This window comes from Phyllobates terribilis, unplaced genomic scaffold (assembly GCF_046119375.1).
Source record: "Phyllobates terribilis strain yellow unplaced genomic scaffold, ASM4611937v1 Scaffold_3__8_contigs__length_932513732, whole genome shotgun sequence".
NCBI classification, from domain to species: domain Eukaryota; kingdom Metazoa; phylum Chordata; class Amphibia; order Anura; family Dendrobatidae; genus Phyllobates; species Phyllobates terribilis.
Window position 1 is genome coordinate 263,308,622 of NW_027362763.1, and position 16,669 is coordinate 263,325,290.

A 16,669-nucleotide genomic window follows, 5' to 3' on the forward strand; every position below is an offset into this window, starting at 1 on the left:
TTTTTGGCCAACTTATTCTGTGACTGTGCCTATGCACGTGAACACAGCCTTACCCCACCGAAACACTGTGACTCAGCCAATGGTCCCGGTGCTCCCACAAATTACTCTGTTGTGGTGTAGCTGCAGCCTCGGCTTAGCCTTTTATTATACCAATATTTAAAACAATATTATATACAGTCATGGCTGAAAGTGTTGGCACCCTTGAAATTGTTCCAGAAAATGAAGTATTTCTCCAAGAAAATTATTGTAATTACACACGTTTTGTTATACACATGTTTATTTCCTTCGGGTGTATTGGAACAACACAAAAAAAACAGAAAAAAAAGGTAAATAATTTCACACACATCCACAAAAATGGGCCTGACAAAATTGTTGGCACCATTACAAAATTGTGGGTATACAACTTTGCTTCAAGCATGTGATGCTCGTTGAAAATCACCTGTGGCAAGTAATAGGTGTGAGCAATAGTAAAATCACACCTGAAACCAGATAAAAAGGAGAGAAGTTGACTCAATCTTTGCATTGTGTGTCCACACTAAGCATGGAGAACAGAAAGAGGAGAAGAGAACTGTTTGAGGACTTGAGAACCAAAGTTGTTGTAAAAATATCAATCTAAAATCTACTGATCCAATGACACCCCATGTCAGAAAATGGGCGCCTGCCCAGTAGCATATATTGAGACACAGGTCAGCTTACTAAGCATGTGCTGTAGCTGCAGTGACTCAGCATCAGACAAATGTAAGCCACATGATTGATGATGTGCCGTATACCAGGGGGTTACTTTGCATAGAGATGCACTGGTGACTAAAATTCATGTACTCTCTGTACACAGCCATGATGATCTGTACACACATATTTTTTTCTAATTTTGAGACCTCATCATTGACGCTGCAGCTGGATATTCCCATCCTTCTTTCTGGAGGCTTCATCCCATTTCCTATAAAAAAAATGTTTTAAAGAAATTAGTTTTTCTTCCTTTATAGGAAATTTATGATGATTAGTGTACATTGAACCACAGGCGTGCTGGAGTAAGGTGCGCCAAACTTATTATGCAGCACAAACCTCTTTCTAAATTTGGTGCATCTTTGGTCTGCCCAGTAAGTGATATTAATGGCAGGTATGAGCTGGCATAGATTACTTCTATAATGTATGTCAGTTGTATTAAACTATATTACATATTATATTTGTTGCATGACGGTTGACCACATCTCCTTTGCTAAGCTCCCACGCACATTTTAGAAAAGTGTTTGCGTCACCGCAAAAGGACAAAAAGTTGCAATTTTTTCCCCAAATCTCACCTTGCTTTGATTAATTCCATTTGTGTATTTAAATGATTTATTTTCATCAGCATAGACCAAAGATCGGTTTAACTAACTAAACAGAGGTGTAACTAAAGACCTGTTAGCCCAAAAGCAAATGTTTGACTTGTAACCCCTTCCCCATTATTCCACTGATCCTAATTTCTTTTTTTTTCACATTCCAACATTGAAATGGTGTTGCTAAATAGTAAAAAAAAGCTGACATAATACGGCCATAAAAGGTCTGAGTGTACCCAAGTCCTTGTTCCACTTATTAGTTGTCAATAAATTAAAGAACAAGGGAATAAATGGGTTGTATACAAGGGTACAGGAATATCATTACATATGAACAGTTATGGTAGTAACACTAGAGAGAGTCATGGTTGCCAGCTTATAAAAAATCATGGACAGACAATATTTTTTACGGACACACTAGAAAACCATAATAAAGCATTATGATGAATGATACATGTCTACAGCCCATAATTCTACAGCTGCATTCATTGTAAACTGTAAAATTATGATAATTACAGTCAAAATAATCTGTATGAGTTTCTTAAACTTCAAAAAAATCGTGGATGCCTCAAATATTTTTTTACGGACAGGGCAAAAAAGGTACTTTATTTTTACGACCTGTTCCAGAATTTCTGGACAATTGGCAACTCTAAACAGAGCTACCTAGCTGCTATAATGCATATACAGTGGCATGTAAAAGTTTGGGCACCCCTGGTCAAAATTACTGTTATTGCGAACAGTTAAGTTGAAGATGAAATGACCTCTAAAAGGCCTAAAGCTAAAGATGACACATTTCCTTTGTACTTTAGGCAAAAAAAAAAAATAATAATATATATATATATATATATATATATATATATATATATATATATATATATATATATATATATTCATCTTTTGCATTTTAAAAATTACAAAAAAGAAAATAGACCGATGCAAACGTTTGGGTACCCTTGGAGATTTGTGCTCTCAGATAACTTTGACCAAGGTTTCAGACCTTAATTATCCTGTTAGGCTTGTTCACTATCTTCGTTAGGAAAGGCCAGGTGATACAAGTTTCCCAGCTTTATAAAAACACAGCCTCCTCTAACCTTGTGCCAAAAACAGCAGCCATGGCTTCTTCTAAGCAGCAACCTAGCACTCTGAAAATTAAAATGGTGGCGGCCCAAAAAGCAAGAGAAGGTTATAAGAAGATAGCAAAGGGTTTTCAAGTTGCCCTTTCCTCAGTTCAAAATGTAATCAAGAACTGGCAGTTAACAGGAACAGTGGAGGTTAAGATAAGGTCTGGTAGACCAAGCAAAATTTCAGTGAGAGCTGCTCGTACGATTGCTAGAGAGGCAAATCAGACCTCCGCTTGACTGCAAAAGACCTTCAGAAAGATTTAGCAGACTCTGGAGTTGTGGTACATTGTTCTACTGTTCAAAGACACCAGCACAAATATGGCCTTCATGGAAGAGTCATCAGAAGAAAACCTCTTCTCCGTCCTCACCATAAAATTCAGCGTCATAACTATGCAAAAGAATATCTAAACAAGCCTGATGCATTTTGGAAGCAATTCCTGTGGACTGATGAGGTTAAAATAGAACTCTTTGACCATAATGCTCAAAGGTATGTGTGGAGAAAAAAGGGCACAGAATTTCAAGAAAAGAACATCTCGCCCACCGTTAAGCATGGGGGTGGATCAATCATACTTTGGGGTTGTGTTGCAGTCAATGGCACGGGGAACATTTCACAGGTAGATGGAAGAATGGATTCAATGAAATTTCAACAAATTCTTGATGCAAACATAACACCATCTGTAAAAAAGCTGAAGTTGAAAAGAGGATAACTTCTACAAATGGATAATGATCCTAAACACACGTCAAAATCCACAATAGACTACCTCAAAAGGCGCAAGCAAAGGTTTTACAATGGCCCTCAAAGTCCCCTGATCTGAACATCACTGAAAATCTGTTGCTAGACCTCAAAATAACAGTGCATGCAAGACGATCCAGGAATCTCACAGAACTGGAAGAATTTTCCAAGGAAGAATAAATGAAAATCCCACAAACAAGAATTGAAAAACTCTTGGCTGGCTACAAAAAGCATTTACAAGCTGTGATACTAGCAAAAGGTGGTGCTGCTAGGTACTAACCATGCAGGGTGTCCAAACTTTTGCATCGGCTCATTTTCCTTTTTGTACTTTTAAAATGTAAAAGATGATGAAAATATACAGTATATATATTTTTGCCTAAGGTACAAAGTAAATGTGTCATCGGTAACTTTAGCCCTTTTACGGATCATTTCACCTTCAACTTGCTTAACTGTTCACAATAACAGTAATTTTGACCAGGGTGCCCAAACTTTTACATGCCACTGTACATACTTTGTATTGTGAATCTTTACTCGCTGCATCACTGGGAATGGTGAGACTTGTCAGTGGTACAACTTCTTCCTCAGGGCACAGAAACTACAAGCTATTCTTTGGATTGGATTATATTCCTAGAGTTAGGAATGAGGAAACTGTCAGTACCTGTCAGTGATACAGTACCTCAACTGTTCCTCAGACAGATATAAACCTTTTTATTGTTCTCCACTTGTTCTCTATTGAACTGTTTTAGTTGCGTCGGTTTCTAGGAAAACTTGGTGTCAACTTCTGGAGCAACTATAATGGGGGCCGGGAAACAGAAACAGTCATAAGGTCGAGTTTACACACAGAGGTTTGCTGCAGTTTTTTTTCTTAAGGGTTGTTCCCATCTTCAAGATCTTATCCCAATATGTAGTAGGTGTAATAATAATAATAATAGCAAATACCTCCAATTAGAAATGTAGTATAGTTCTTCTTATTTTTAATGTCGCTTATGCATTGCTTAGGCCTCCATGGTTATGGCCACTAACAACCAACTAACTAACTAACTGGCTGTCACTATATGAGTGGTTGAAACCATGTATATCTAAGCTACAGCAATGCCTTACATATGAGGTAAGCAACATAAATAATCAGAAGAACTGTACTATATTTCTAATTGGAGGTATTTGCTAATATTATTATTACACCTACTGCATATTGAGATAGGATCTTGGAGATGGAAATTCCCCTTCAAGCCAAAATGTACACATTTAGAGAATGGACTAAGATGACTTAGGACATTAGAAAATACCATTGTCATGAAGGAGTGTACTTGGTCAATGTTACTTTGACATGAGTCCTGGCTCTCATATAGTTGGATTTGGCTCAAGATTACCCAGCAGCACGTTGCCCAGAGCATCTGTTGCCTTCTTCCAATAGTACATCCTGATGTCATCTTTTTCTCAGTTAAGAGGCACATGTGCACACTGACTGGTCTGTATGAGAACGCTGACCGCCATGCAATCTGCAATGTGTTGTATGTTCTGACACCTTTCTCGTTTTCAGACATTTGTCCTCAAGTAGCGCTCTTCTGCGGGATCAGGCCAGATGGGCTACACTTTGCTCTCTATGCGCATCAATGAGTCTTTGGCACCAATCATCCTGTTGTTGAGTCACCATCTTCCTTTATTCAGAAGGTATCACCCACTGCATACTGGGGACACCCCTCAAGACATGCCTTTTTGTAGACCAGTTATCTAACCATCACAATATAGCTCTTGGCAAAGTCACTAAGATTCTTATGCTTGCTCATGTTTCCTGCTTTCACAAATCAGCATCAAGAACTGACCGTTAACTTGCCTAATATATATATATATATATATATATATATATATATATATAAAAATAAATAAATCCCACCCTAATGTTTTGGCAGATCATTAAATCTGCATTGGATTTCACATAGTGAAGGTGTGTAAAGAGGGAAAGACATGCCACTTCCTGAATATCGAGTACTGCCTGTCAGTAATATGACAGTGCATTCAGAACACCCCTAATTACCATACCTCTCATTCTCCATAATATATATCCCTTATTGTTACCACTTCAGTGTGCTTGGACAGGAATCTAGTGCAAATTGACTACAAATTGATGTTTCTTTAAGAATGAAAATGAATAAGCATGTTCAGGTTCAGTGAGCAATCTATTGTCACATGTTGTCAAGAGATGGGTAAAAGGGCACAAGACAGCCAGAAGATGAGTTCTGAGAAAATACATAGTCGCATATTACTGAGAATGATGCAGCCGGTGACGTAAGGAAACATTATATAAATAAAGGGTCTGCATGTAAGCCTTGCAGGATAAATCTGGTATGTTTAAGACAATGAAGGAAAAGTTGGTACACCTGTCTTTACAGTTACAGTTCATAGTCGTTTTGGGTAGAGAATGAATGTAAATAATAATTTAAATTATTTATTTTTTTGTATTAATATCTGTAGTCTATTGGTGGAGGCAGGGATGTATCTAGGTGGGAAGCCGGCTCGAGAACAATTGAAGCTCTGCCCGCTGGCACATCCGGGTCAGGTCGACGTTAGCAGCGTGTCCAGGTCATGTGATCACACTACTGATGTCACTCCTCTGTACCGCATAGGCGGCAGAAGTTAGGTGTGGTAAGTGCTCCAATGGAGCTGAAGACAAAGATTTCTTGTAATTGGGGGAAGGGGGACAAATTTGAGTACATAGTATGTTGAGAGAGGGTGGTGGGAATTTATGCAGACACAGTATGGAGAGCTAGGGGGGATGGGTGCAGACACAGTATGGAGAGCAAGGGGGGAGTGTGTGTGGACACAGTATAGAGTGCAAACAGAGTGAAGAAATTTGAGGACACAGTATGGGGAGCGAGGGGGGATGGGTGCGGACACAGTATGAGGAGCGAGGGGGGTGGGTGCGGACACGCGGACACAGTATGGGGAGTGAGGGGGGATGAGTGCAGACATAGTATGGGGAGAAGAGCGGGGATGAGTGCAAAAACAGTATGGGGAGCGGGGGGGATGTGTCAGGAGACAGAATAGTAATTCTTCAGGGGCACAGCATAGGGCAGATATATATTTATTCAGTAGCATTACAATGACGCTCCTATTTTTAAGGGTATCGTGTGGGGATGTGCTGCACAAGACTGGAGAAGATGGAAGTCTGCAGAGACGAGCTGTGGCTGTGAAAAGTCATCATGAAGAAAAGAAAGAGAACAACTCCAATTGGAGACACCATCAATAAGGTACCTCAATGTAAATGTTTATTTGTGATGATGACTAATTCTCATCAGTACTGTGGTTTCTGTATGGTCCGCAATCTGATGATGACTGATAGCTACAACTCCCAGTATCTCCTTACCATTATTAAGGATGTACTGGAAGTTGTAGGCTCATGAGATACAAATGTATCTGGTGCAGAATTCATGTACTGGTGGTAGTCCTGGTAATGTATTTCTGTACTGATTGTGGTTCTTGTGATGTATTCCTTTACTGATGATGAATTTCTGTACTGCTGGTGGTTCTGATAATGAATTTCTATACTTTGGGTGGGTCTGGAAGAAACAAGGGAAAAAGGAACTAAGGGATCGAGAAAGTGAAGAAACTGTCAAGTTTGGCGGAGGAAGCCTGATGATATGGGGTTGTTTCACAGCCAAATGCATTGGATACTTGACCGGGATCAATGGTGGACTCAATGCTGAGCTATATGTGAGTATCCTACAAGACGAGTTACTTAGTACACTTGAGTACTTTGGGTATGGAAAGGACAACATAGTATTCCAACAGGACAACAACCCGAAGCATTTGTCAAGAATGGCGAAGAAATGGTTCAATGACAATGAAATAGAGGTGCTGGATTGGCCCCCACAGTCCTCAGACCTCTACCCAATTGAACACGTGGGTAGAGTTGAATAAAAAACTGTATACATACCCAAGTGAGTCAAACAGTATGCACCAACTCTGGGAATGTGTAGAAAAGACCTGGGAACAGATTTAGGTCGAGACATGTTTGAATCTGATCGAGACCATGGCCAGAAGGATTCGGGCAGTGTTGAAAGCCAAAAGGGCATTTACAAAATACTAACAAAATAATAAATATTAAAATTTAGAATTTTAAAGAAAAACAGTAACAATGCAGTGACTTGACAAGAATCTACATAACTAATTATATGTTAAATAGTTGGAAGTCAAATTTATATATGAGATAGCCAAGATTATTGTCTATAAAATGATGGTGGTCTCACATTCAAGCAGTAGTGGATGGTCAGATATGGAGCCTGAAAGTCAAAAGTTCAAAAAATTGTTACCCTTTTGCTCTTCACTGTATTTCTGTACTGCTGGTGGTTCTGATGATGCATGTTTGTGCTGTTATTGGTTCTGAACCTGTACGCATGTTACAATCCATAAGTTATAAGATTACGTGATACATGGTTACTGTAGGGTTTCTACTCACTTAGCTGCAGTTGAGGCAGGCACAGGAAGTGGTTTCAGTAGAACGTCCAGGCTTGTTTATTAAAACTTCATAACCGATCAGCATAACCAAAACAAAATGACAGCCTTTTCTGGCACAGAGTGAAAACAAGTAAATAGTCCATACAGTAGTGCAGGTTTGCCCGCTCAGGTTAGTGTCCAGCTCTTGAGTCCTTAAGCAAACATAAGCAATACTTGGAGGTCTTCACACCTCCAGACACAGACACTCAATGAGACAACTGGACTCCTTTTTATCTGCCATACCACGCCCTGGGATATGTGAGCAGCCAGTCCCACCCATCTCTTTGACTGCTCATAAAACCCGGCCCTAATACGCTCTATTAACACTCTCAGCACTATACGTGCTGGAGCTTGCTTTCCCAGGCTTACATCATGGAGGCTACCATGACACATATTCCTCCTCAAGGCTGTTTTAATAAAGTGTTTTGCCATCTGACAAGTTAAGGGTTACTATGTTTTTATTTATTTTAGGAGCATTAAAGGGGTTGGCAAAGTTTTTGATGAGTCTAAAGTCATTCTATGTGACTGCAGACTTCTGAATTTTCACAGCGCACATTGCACGCTATCACTATTCTCTGGTGTAGTGGTGAGAGTGGGAGGTCACGAAACCGCATGTATGTGATTTGCATACATGCGGTCACGTGCCGACTAGACATGCGTGGCCTCACTCAATGAAAATGAATTGAGCGAGGCTGGACATGTTTAGTCAGAATGTGACCAGAAGTATACAGATCACATACTTGTGCTCACATGACCGTCCACTCTGGCCACCGGCAAGGGAAAATGCTAAGTGTGCAGTGTATGCGCTGTGAGAATTCAGAAGCCTGCAGTCACCTAGCGTTACTGCAAACTTTCATCTCAAACCTGGACAAGCCATTTAATTATAAAATGAAGCCTTGTAGTATGCCAACCCTAACAGTGTGTAATATACTCACTGTCAGGATTCAGCTCTGCTTGCAGGTTCCAGCAGTCACCATATGGCCACTTCACTCATATGTGATTTTCATACTTCTCAGTTTTTCACTGAACCTTGAGAGAATTAGGAATGTGTGAATGTGTGGGGGCTATGTGTTAATGTGTGGGGCTCATACTGTATATAGAGGGACTGTGTGGGGGCTCAAACTGTAGGGGGCTATATGGGGATCATACTGCATATAGGGGGCTCATACTGTATATATGAAGGTTGTGGGGGATCATACTGCATATAGGGGGCTCATACTGTATATAGGAAGGTTGTGGGGGATCATACTGTATATAGGGGTTATGTAGGGGGCTCATACTATATATAGGGGTCTTTGTTTAGGATCATACTGTATATAGAGGCTGTAAGTGGGGGTACACACTGTATATAGGGGTTGTGTGGGGGCAAATGCTGAATATAGGGGGGTTGTGTGGGTGCTCATGCTGTATATATGGGGACTGTTTATGGGATCATACTGTATATGATGAGTTATACTGTACATATCGGGCTGTGTGGGGCTCATACTGTATATAGGAGATCTGTGTTTAGGATCATATTGTATATAGGAGTTCTGTGTGGGGGTTTAAACTGTATATAGGGGCTGTGTGGGGGGCTTATACTGTATATATGGGGCTATGTATGGACTCATACTATGTATAGGGGGGTTGTGTGGGCGCTTATACTGAATATAGAAAGGCTGTGTGGGGGGGCTCATGCTGTTTATAGGGTGTTTGTGTGGGGGCTCATGCTGAATATAGGGGGCTGTGTGCGGCTCATACTTTATATAGGGGGTGCTGTGTGGGGGCTCATACTGTATATAAGGGGGTTTTGTGAGGGTTTATATAGTATATAGGACGGTGTCATTATACTTAATTCTGCTCAATATTAAATGATCATTTTATATAATATTAATTGTATTATAATTCATATGTCAATATTAATATTGAGCAGAATTCATTGCAGCCTATTAGTTCAGACCGCCACAACAGTCACGGTATCTCATGTGGCCCCTCTGGAAAATTAATTGCCCACCTCTGCTCTTAATTATTAATTGTAATTTATTAATCTGGCACCAATCAGGTACTTAATGTGTTAACATGTAATAATAAAAAGTAATATCTGTACATCGTCAGCACTAGCAATGACTCTCTGCTGTAGACACAAGCTTCTTCTTGCTGCGGTGTATTGTGCTTCACAAAATTCCTTCATTGCCTTTAAAATGCACCGTGATTTATGGCAGGTGACACCACCGTCTATAGTGCTGGGTTATAGGGCCGTGCTAATCCCACAGCACCTGCCTGTTCTTACCTGGTCCTAATGTTCTTCAGTAAGCAGTTTGTGTTTTCTCGACAACAGTGATTTGTCTTTGTACTCTCTGTGTGTGTACGTATAAAATACTGAAATCCTATTATAAGGTTGATGTGACAGGTAAGTCAGATCTAAAGAAATACAGGCACACCTGAACCTCTTATCCTGTGAGGTATAAACCTTGTAGAGACAGAGCTCAAGCTTGAACTCTTCATTCTAGGGACAACCCGAGGAAAGTCATTAACAAATTCCTAAGATCAATTGGGGTTAAAAGTACAGATAAGATTTTAATTCATGTTTACTGCAATAAAAGCTCCGTGCATGGCCAGGTGTCATATAGACGAATTGCATAATAATGATAAAAAAAATATCTTTATCTCAGCTTCTCTCATCTCTGAACATTTATATAATAGTCATTTGCAAGACCAAGACCAAGACTGAGATTCTGGGAAAATCCCACTTATATCGATTGTGTTTGAGAACACCTGTTCTAAGTGTACTATGCATAGGCGGATTATAATGAGGGCAATCTGGGCTACTGCGTGAGGCCTAAGGCTCCGGGGGACCCATGGCCAGATTGCCCTCATTATAATGTCCCAGCAGGCAGTGGCAGGCTGGGCCGGGGAACTCGAGCTGTTCCCCCAGCAGCTGTGCACGGCCGCATGCTTCTTCTTCGGCCGGGCCAGCACTCCACCTTTAAACTTGTTGGTGTGTTGGCCCGGCCCCATCACAGCTAGCAGACACGGCCCTGTTCGCGGCCGTGTCTGCTAAAGTGATGTCATGCAGTGTGCCCTGCACTGCTGCTTCCCGCCAGAGAGGAGCCTCAATGGGAGCCAAGCCGGGGGAAGGTGAGTGACGTGTTCGTGTTTGACACAGTGTGTCTGTGTGTGCATATATTATTGTGTTTATCTATGTATGTGTGATATGTCTGTTTATATTTATTTTTGTGTATGTAATCAGATATGTTTGTGTATGTATGTCTTTGTATATGTTTGTGTGTGTGCACATTTCTGCGACTCATATATGTGCACGTCTGCATGTGTATACGTGACTGCGTGTGCGTATGCGCGTGACTGCATGTGCATGACCGTGTGTGTATGACCATGTGAATGCCTGCTGGTGTCTGACTGTGTGTGTGCGTGACTGCATATGTGTGTACAAAACTGCATGTGTGCGTTACTACGTGTGTACAAGACTGAGTGTATGCATGACTGCGTCTGTGTACAAGACTGTGTGTGTACAAGACTGTGTGTGTGACTGCATGTGTGTATAAGACTGTGTGTGCGTGACTGCGTGTGTGTACAAATATGAATAGCATAACTGCTGTAAAAAATAGAAATAAATGAAAAATTTTTTTGAAAAATTTTTTTAGCGCATGAAATATGAAGTATGGAAAATGAATAGCATTACTGCTGTAAATAAATGAGAAATCTTAGCACATAAATTGGCCAATTCATGTGTACCTGACAGCCGCGGTAAGGCGTTTCTCGATGTCAGGACCTACCAATGTGAATACCTCTCTAAGAGACCTCCGTCTGCTTATGTGTGGGAAAGACAGATCCTGATGCATTTAAAACCACCTGCGGCATGGGGGTGGGGGTGGAGTGCTCAGTCAACGCTAAATCTAGTAACAAAGAAAATGACGGCACTTCCACTACAAAAACTAGGTGTGAACAGGTGCTTACTAAGAGCAGCTACCTCCATATATAATGAACAAATAAAGTAGCACACTGTAACACTGAGTATATAGATGTGAAATATGAAATATGAATAGCATAACTGCTGTAAAAAATAGAAATAAATGAAAAATTTAACGCCTTACCACGGCTGTCAGGTACACATGAATTGGCCAATTTATGTGCTAAGATTTCTCATTTATTTACAGCAGTAATGCTATTCATTTTCCATACTTCATATTTCATGCGCTAAAAAAAATATTTTTTCAAAAAAAAAAATTTTTCATTTATTTCTATTTTTTACAGCAATTATGCTATTCATATTTCATATTTCACATCTATATACTCAGTGTTACAGTGTGCTACTTTATTTGTTCATTATATATGGAGGTAGCTGCTCTTAGTAAGCACCTGTTCACACCTAGTTTTTGTAGTGGAAGTGCCGTCATTTTCTTTGTTACTAGATTTAGCGTTGACTGAGCACTCCACCCCCACCCCCATGCCGCAGGTGGTTTTAAATGCATCAGGATCTGTCTTTCCCACACATAAGCAGACGGAGGTCTCTTAGAGAGGTATTCACATTGGTAGGTCCTGACATCGAGAAACGCCTTACCGCGGCTGTCAGGTACACATGAATTGGCCAATTTATGCGCTAAGATTTCTCATTTATTTACTGCAGTAATGCTATTCATTTTCCATACTTCATATTTCATGCGCTAAAAAAAAAAAAAAAAATTTTTTCAAAAAAAATTTTTCATTTATTTCTATTTTTTACAGCAGTTATGCTATTCATATTTCATATTTCACATCTATATACTCAGTGTTACAGTGTGCTACTTTATTTGTTCATTATATATGGAGGTAGCTGCTCTTAGTAAGCACCTGTTCACACCTAGTTTTTGTAGTGGAAGTGCCGTCATTTTCTTTGTTACTAGATTTAGCGTTGACTGAGCACTCCACCCCCACCCCCATGCCGCAGGTGGTTTTAAATGCATCCGGATCTGTCTTTCCCACACATAAGCAGACGGAGGTCTCTTAGAGAGGTATTCACATTGGTAGGTCCTGACATCGAGAAACGCCTTACCGCGGCTGTCAGGTACACATGAATTGGCCAATTTATGCGCTAAGATTTCTCATTTATTTACAGCAGTAATGCTATTCATTTTCCATACTTCATATTTCATGCGCTAAAAAATTTTTTTAAAAAAAAAATTTTTCATTTATTTCTATTTTTTACAGCAGTTATGCTATTCATATTTCATATTTCACATCTATATACTCAGTGTTACAGTGTGCTACTTTATTTGTTCATTATATATGGAGGTAGCTGCTCTTAGTAAGCACCTGTTCACACCTAGTTTTTGTAGTGGAAGTGCCGTCATTTTCTTTGTTGCGTGTGTGTACAAGACTGCGTGTGCGTGACTGCGTGTGTGTACAAGACTGCATGTGCGTGACTGCGTGTGTGTACAAGACTGCATGCGTGTGACTGTGTCACGGGTGTGTCAGATGTGACAAACAGTCGCCCTGCAGTTGGTTGCAGAAGATCTCTTCATTTGGCATTACAAACACCTTTTTAAATCTGGCTACCTCCCTCCTGCTAATTGACACCCAGGTCTTTTTGCAGCAGGGTGGTGCCGGTGATATTCACATGTTTCCTTGTGAAGGCTTGGAGCTTCTGCAGTCTTCCTCTGTGGTGCTAGGAGGACGTTTGGTGTAATCTCTCTGAAGTCGGCTCAAGCTAAGTTACTTTTCCTCGTGTGTGTCTCCCTTGTTGTCTTTAGTTGCTAGTGGGGACTGACTAGTGCTCATCCTCCCCTTCCCTATCCAGGGCTTAGGTTCCTGTTCGACAATTGGTGAGGGACCAATATAGGGACGATAGGGGAGTCAGGGTGATATCAGATCAGCCTAGGAGGTCTCCACTCCCCCTTTCCCTAGCATCTGGGCTCCCTTCCCCTCTTCTCTTCGTGTTGCACTTAGTCTTTCCAACACTTTGGGTGAAAGACTACATGTGTGTGCAAGACTGCATGTGTGCGTGACTGCGTGTGTGTGACTGTATATGTGTGTGTATGTGCGTGTGTGCGTGAGTGAGTGAGGAAAAATGCACATGGGTAGAACTAGCATAAGCTGGGCTCCTTTTTCCCTTGTCCCTCACTAGCTGTATGCTAAATATTTAACATACAGCTGGTATGCTAGTATACATATTTAGCATACAGCTAGTGAGGGACAAGGGAAAAAGGAGCCCAGCTTATGCTAGTTCTACCCATGTGCATTTTTCCTCCCTTGATGACTGAATGAAGGAGAAACGCGTCGGAAGGCACAATAGGGCTATATAGGGCAGTATATCTAACAGGGCAAGCTGTGGACTGTCCTTGTAAGGGCAGGAGTGTTGGGAACCTAGGTCAAACTAATGCTGAATAGAGCACTATAGGGCCAAGTCCATTTCACTCTCCCTTTGTATACCAGAAGGTTACCATCTGGATGGACAATTGATGTGTGGACATTGTCTCTGACAACAGAAGATTTTGGTGAGATTGTTCCAATCTTTTTCTATTTTTTTGGAGATATATGTCTACCCAGCATTGTCCTAATAACATATAAGCTTATTCTACAGGTATGTTGAGAAACTGACCATTGTGGAAGGAACCAACTAATTTTTGTTAATCAAATTTAAAACTGACTATTCTCTCCATATAAGTGAATTGAGTGTAGTCGCAGGTTTACACAGTGTGTTTAAGATATTTATGTGTTTGTGGTGACCATTTTATAATATGAATTAAAAGTTATGTTTTAATAATAGTACACACTCTGCTACAAAATAAATACTTTTTTTTGGCTCACACGGTACCACAATATAACTTTGTATTGTACATCATTCAATTTAGATTAAAACCAAAGAGCTATGCGGGGCCTCATACTGTATATAGGAGGCTATGCGTGAACTCATACTGTATCTAGGAGGCTATGAGGGGGCTCATACTGTATGTAGGATGCTAAGCTGGGGCTCATACTGTACCTAGGGAGCTATGTGGGGCTCATACTGTATATACAGTGCCTACAAGTAGTATTCAACCCCCTGCAGATTTAGCTGGTTGACACATGCGGAATTAACTTGGCATTGTGACATTTGTACTGTAGATCAGCCTGGAAGTGGGAAATGCACTGCAGCAAATTTTTTTTTTTTTTTTTCTTTTTTTTTTAAAAACGTTAAAAGTTAATTCAGAGTGTCATTTATTATTCAACCCCTCAAACCACAAGAATTCTGTTTGGTCCCCCTAAAGTATTAAGAAGTAGTTCAGGCACCAAGAATAATGAGCTTCACATGTGTGGATTAAAGATCTCTTTTGCCAGCCTTTTCTGACTATTTAAGACCCTCCCCAAACTTGTGAACAGCACTCAGACATGGTCAACATGGGAAAGACAAAGGAGCATTCCAAGGCCATCAGAGACAAGATCGTGGAGGGTCACAAGGCTGGCAAGGGGTACAAAACCCTTTCCAATGAGTTGGGCCTACCTGTCTCCACTGTTGGGAGCATCATCCGTAAGTGGAAGGCTTATGGAACTACTGTTAGCCTTCCACGGCCTGGACAGCCTTTGAAAGTGTCCTCCCGTGCCGAGGCCAGGCTTGTCCGAAGAGTCAAGGCTAACCCAAGGACAACAAGGAAGGAGCTCCGGGAAGATCTCATGGCAGTGGGGACATTGGTTTCAGTCAATACCATAAGTAACGTACTCCACCGCAATGGTCTCCGTTCCAGACGAGCCCGTAAGGTACCTTTACTTTCAAAGCGTCATGTCAAGGCTCGTCTACAGTTTGCTCATGATCACTTGGAGGACTCTGAGACAGACTGGTTCAAGATTCTATGGTCTGATGAGACCAAGATCGAAATCTTTGGTGCCAACCACACACGTGACGTTTGGAGACTGGATGGCACTGCATACGACCCCAAGAATACTATCTCTACAGTCAAGCATGGTGGTGGCAGCATCATGCTGTGGGGCTCTTTCTCAGCCAAGGGGCCTCGCCATCTGGTCCGCATCGATGGGAAGATGGATAGCACGGCCTACCTGGAGATTTTGGCCAAGAACCTCCGCTCCTCCATCAAGGATCTTAAGATGGGTCGTAATTTCATCTTCCAACAAGACAACGACCCAAAGCACACAGCCAAGAAAACCAAGGCCTGGTTCAAGAGGGAAAAAGTCAAGGTGTTGGAGTGGCCTAGTCAGTCTCCTGACCTTAACCCAATTGAAAACTTGTGGAAGGAGCTCAAGAATAAAGTCCACATGAGACACCCAAAGAACCTAGATAACTTGGAGAAGATCTGCATGGAGGAGTGGGCCAAAATAACTCCACAGACCTGTGCCGGCCTAATCAGGTCTTATAAAAGACGATTATTAGCTGTAATTGCAAACAAGGGTTATTCCACAAAATATTAAACATAGGGGTTGTATAATAATTGACCCACATTTTTATGTTTAAAATTTAATAAAATTCAACTGAGCAACATAACTTTTTGGTTTGTAAGATTTATGCTTCTGTTCATAAAACCTACTCGCGTTTGCAGTTTGAAGGTTCTAACTTATTTGCATCTTATCAAACCAGCTAAATCTGCAGGGGGTTGAATACTACTTGTAGGCACTGTAGGAGGCTATGTGGGGGCTCATACTGTATCTTGGGAGCTATGCAGGGGCTCATACTGTATCTTGGGAGCTATGCAGGGGCTCATACTGTATCTAGGGAGCTATGCGGGGCACATACTGTATCTAGGGAGCTATGTGCAGGCTCATATTGTATATAGGAGGCTATATGGGGGCTCATACTGTATATAGGAGGCTATATGGGGGTTCATACTGTATATAGGAGGCTATATGGGGGCTCATAATGTATATAGGAGGTTATGTGTGGGCTCATATTATATGCAGGGGCTATTTGGGTGCTCATACTGTATATAGGAGGCTATATGGGGGATCATACTGTATATAGGAGGCTGTATGGGGGCTCATACTGTATATAGGAGGCTATATGGGGCACATACTGTATCTAGGGAGCTATGTGCAGGCTCATACTG

General features: G+C 41.0%; 1 long non-coding RNA gene across 1 annotated transcript in view; it reads right to left on the reverse strand.

The window, feature by feature from the left end:
• Positions 1 to 259: 259 nt before the first annotated feature.
• Positions 260 to 16,669, reverse strand: part of LOC141258064 (uncharacterized) — a 63,390-nt gene continuing 46,980 nt past the window's right edge. Inside the window, exon 2 of the long non-coding RNA XR_012318186.1 lies at positions 260 to 937. This is a non-coding gene — a long non-coding RNA (uncharacterized lncRNA). The remainder of the gene's footprint in view (positions 938 to 16,669) is intronic.